The 4,308-nt window shown below is 45.5% G+C and overlaps 2 non-coding genes across 2 annotated transcripts; both read left to right on the top strand.

Annotated features, from left to right (window-relative positions):
- Positions 1-1,477: 1,477 nt before the first annotated feature.
- Positions 1,478-1,673, top strand: LOC137010289 (U2 spliceosomal RNA). Its single transcript, XR_010893332.1, has one exon. It is a non-coding gene; the product is annotated as a U2 spliceosomal RNA (small nuclear RNA).
- A 2,096-nt stretch (positions 1,674-3,769) lies between these two features.
- LOC137010050 (U1 spliceosomal RNA) lies at positions 3,770-3,933 on the top strand. Its single transcript, XR_010893129.1, has one exon. It is a non-coding gene; the product is annotated as a U1 spliceosomal RNA (small nuclear RNA).
- Positions 3,934-4,308: the final 375 nt, after the last annotated feature.

Raw genomic sequence — 4,308 nt, 5'->3', positions numbered from 1 at the left:
TTTTCGATTTGACTTACATGATTTAAAACCTGACATCTTAACGTTTTTTTAGACATAAGTGTAATTTTTTTGTCATTAGTATTCACTAAGTTACAGTTCATTTTCTGAGAACTATCAGATTGGAGTTCGTTCAGAGGGAGAGGAGAAATCACGCATCATGTTAGTTTTCTTTATTTTACAAAAAGCACAAAATTCTGTTTTTACTCTGAGTGTACACAAATGAAAGAAGATATTCCACAGATTAAAATGGTGTATAACTCTTAATTGTATGTGCAACATTGACGGAGTATTTTGAGTCTCTTTCACACTGATAAGAAAAACCACGGTGGTATCGCCGGCGATACCGTCAGACCTCAGAGTGTTAAGCCATCTGCTGCGTATGATTTTATCAAGAAGTTCTTAAATAAGCATATTTTAGAAAAAGAGACTAAATCTTTAACAAATCACCGCCTCCTTCTCTCTCTCATACAGGAACGGGAACAGGTGACTCCAGTGCGCTGGATCAAAATTGGTGAGGCCCAGACTGTGTGGCAAAATGTGTCCCATCCGGCCCTTCACAATAGACACCGCGACCTGGCATGGATGGCCGCTCACGAGATCCTCCCGGTCAGGGCCGTGATGCACTCCCGAGGAATGGCGACAAATCCAATCTGTCCTCGGCCAGGGTGTAATGCACCGGAATCCGTGAGACATACGTTCTGGGAGTGCAGTGTCGCGAGGGACCTGTGGGCAACAGCCGGCCCCCAGCAATTCCCGAGCCTGCCAGCAGGGGAGGTCCAACAACTGGACTACCCCATGATAATGGGAGGAGTGAGCCAGAGGAAAATGACACCAGCCCAGCACACCCAAACCTGGCTCACTATCAACTGCTACAAAGATGTACTATGGACCTCCAGAAACCTGCTGGTGGGGAAGCATGTGATGGTGACCCTGCACGCCATGAAACAGCTGGTCAACAACAGGCTGCAGGAGTATGCTGCGCATTGCCATTCGGACGTGGGGGTCGGAGCTACACAGGAAAGGTCCCCGTGGCCACGCGCCCTGACTGCCTGCAGATGCCCCCCTTCTGGAGGGAGCAGCGGTGCCGTGGTTTAAGAGGTTCTCCTCTCAGCCCAAAAGTGTTGGGTCGTGGTGTTTGTTGTGGAGTGTTGAATGAGGACATCTCAAAAAAAAAAAAAGAAAAAAAAAAAAAGTATTGTGTCGCCTGTGCCCGTTCATGTATAAGAGAGCTTTTTTATCTTTTATGTTTTAATCGTGATCAATTCTATCTATTAGGTTAAATTATGGCTTTTAAGCAACTTCAATTGTATTTTATTTATTGCCTTTCTTCTTTTACACACATCTGTTTATACAAAGTTTTATGTATCATGTATTAAGGAAAAAAAAAAAAAAAAAAAAACTAAGCAAAACCTTTTAATCGGAAAGGAAATCTGTGTTACATGTTCCCAAGAAACAATGTAATGTTTGTATGTAAATAATGATTATTGAAAAAATAAATAAAAGGAAAAAAAAAAAAAAAATCTGTTCTTATCAGTTTAATATCTGATACGTCCCCTATCTGGGGACTACATATTAAATGGATTTTTGGCTCATGGAGCCGGAACCGGGGCTTGCTCCGTCCACTCCACGCATCGACCTGGTATTGCAGTGTCTCCAGGAACGGTGTGCTTCCCCTTTTGGGGGACTGCAAATCGTTGTGGTTAATAGCAGAGGGAATGTCGCTGGAGCTTCACAAGGAGTCTCTATGTACCTGCGGTGGGGTGGCTGGCAGGGTGGCACCGTCTCGCACCCTTATGAAACGGTCGCCGTTGTTCCAAAGCAGCGGTTCCCAAACCAGCACTGCACGTCTTGAATGTCACTCTTGTCTGATGCGCCCGTCTGAGGTCTTGGAGTCTTTACCAACGAGCTGATGAGTTGGATCGGGTGTGTTTGATCAGGGAGACATCTAATCAAACACGCCTGACTGATGGGAACCACTGGTCTAAAGGACCGCAGCTCGTGTACAGGTGCTGGTCATATAATTAGAATGTCATCAAAAAGTTGATTTATTTCACTAATTCCTTTCAAAAAGTGAAACTTGTATATATCATATTCATTCATTACACACAGACTGAGAGGTTTCACATGTTTATTTCTTTTCATTTTGATGAGTATAGCTGACAACTATGGAAAATCCCAAAGTCACTATCTCAGAAAATTAGAATATTGTGAAAAGGTTCAATATTGAAGACACCTGGTGCCACACACTCTTATCAGCTAATTAACTCAAAACACCTGCAAAGGCCTTTAAATGGTCTCTCAGTCTAGTTCTGTAGGCTACACAGTCATGGGGAAGACTGCTGACTTGACAGTTGTCCAAAAGACGACCACTGACACCTTGCACAAGGAGGCCAAGACACAAAAGGTCATTGCAAAATAGGCTGGCTGTTCGCAGAGCTCTGTGTCCAAGCACATTAATAGAGAGGCGAAGGGAAGGAAAAGATGTGGTAGAAAAAAAAGTGTACTAGCAATAGGGATAACCGCACCCTGGAGAGGACTGTGAAACAGAACCCATTCAAAAATGTGGGGGAGATTCACAAAGAGTGGACTGCAGCTGGAGTCAGTGCTTCAAGAACCCCTACGCACAGACGTATGCAAGACATGGTTTTCAGCTGTCTCGTTCCTTGTGTCAAGCCACTCTTGAACAACAGACAGCGTCAGAGGCGCCTCGACAAAAAGGACTGGACTGCTGCTGAGTGGTCCAAAGTTACGTTCTCTGATGAAAGTCAATTTGGCATTTCCTTTGGAAATCGGGGTCCCAGAGTCTGGAGGAAGAGAGGAGAGGCACACAATCCACGTCGCTTGAGGGCCAGCCTAAAGTTTCCACAGTCAGTGATGGTTTGGGGTGCCATGTCATCTGCTGGTGTTGGCCCACTGTGTTTTCTGAGGTCCAAGGTCAACGCAGCCGTATACCAGGAAGTTTTAGAGCACTTCATGCTTCCTGCTGCTGACCAACTTTATGGAGATGCAGATTTCATTTCCCAACAGGACTTGGCACCTGCACACAGTGCCAAAGCTACCAGTACCCGGTTTAAGGACCATGGTATCCCTGTTCTTAATTGGCCAGCAAACTCGCCTGACCTTAACCCCATAGAAAATCTACGGGGTATTGTGAAGAGGAAGATGCCATATGCCAGACCCAACAATTAAGAAGAGCTGAAGGCCACTATCAGAGCAACCTGGGCTCTCATAACACCTGAGCAGTGCCACAGACCGATCGACTCCATGCCACGCCGCATTGCTGCAGTAATTCAGGCAAAAGGAGCCCCAACTAAGTATTGAGTGCTGCACACGCTCATACTTTTCATGTTTATAGTTTTCAGTTGGCCAAGATTTCTAAAAATCCTTTCTTTGTATTGGTCTTAAGTAATATTCTAAATTTGCTGAGATACCGGATTTGGGATTTTCCTTAGTTGTCAGTTATAATCATCAAAATTAAAAGAAATAAACATTTGAAATATATCAGTCTGTGTGCAATGTACATAATATACAAGTTTGACTTTTTGAAAGGAATTAGTGAAAGAAATCAACTTTTTGATGACATTCTAATCATACGACCAGCACCTGTAGGTGCTTGGCAGTTTGCCGGCTTGAAGGCATGGTCACGGAAATCGCAGTCAAGTAATGGAAGGGACACGCCCTTCCTTTGCTTGGGGTGGGGGAGGGGGTCACCGTTGATGAGGACGGCAAAGAGGGATAGGGTAGCCTCTGACTGGAGGCCTGGGGACTCATACTTACCTGGCAGGGGAGACACCATGATCAGGAAGGTGGTTCACCCAGGGCGAGGCTGGGCCATTGCACTCCGGTTGTGCTGACCCCTGCGAATTCCCCAAATGTGGGAATCTCGACTGCATAATTTATGGTAGTGGGGGACTGCGTTCGCGCTCTCCCCTGGACATACTGGTTGAAAGAAGATTAGGTGGTGCCGAGAGAACCTGTGGTTTCTAACAGTCGTAGCGTTGTCTGTGGCTCCGTGTGTGTTTGCACGCCCCTTTTATGGAATCGGGTGTTGCGTGCGCTCGCCTGGTTTCGCAAAGTTCTGAGTTTTCCTTCAGGGACGACAGGCTTTTGGGGGCACTCGACCACGGCCGTTTTCTAAATGACCCCGTGGTCGCTATTGTCACGACCGGCTCAAAGCCGTGACAAATGAAACGGAGGACATAGGCAGCTTGGTAGGTTGCAACGAAAAGAGATTTATCAGCATAAATAAGAAAATATATGAAACAAGAAATCAACAAAACCAAACACAATTTCTGTCAGACACATCAA

The sequence above is a fragment of the Chanodichthys erythropterus genome, chromosome 20 (genome assembly GCF_024489055.1).
Source record: "Chanodichthys erythropterus isolate Z2021 chromosome 20, ASM2448905v1, whole genome shotgun sequence".
In the NCBI taxonomy this organism is placed as follows: Eukaryota; Metazoa; Chordata; class Actinopteri; order Cypriniformes; family Xenocyprididae; genus Chanodichthys; species Chanodichthys erythropterus.
Note: the sequence above shows the minus strand (reverse complement) of the source record. Positions and strands in the feature narration are given on the sequence as shown.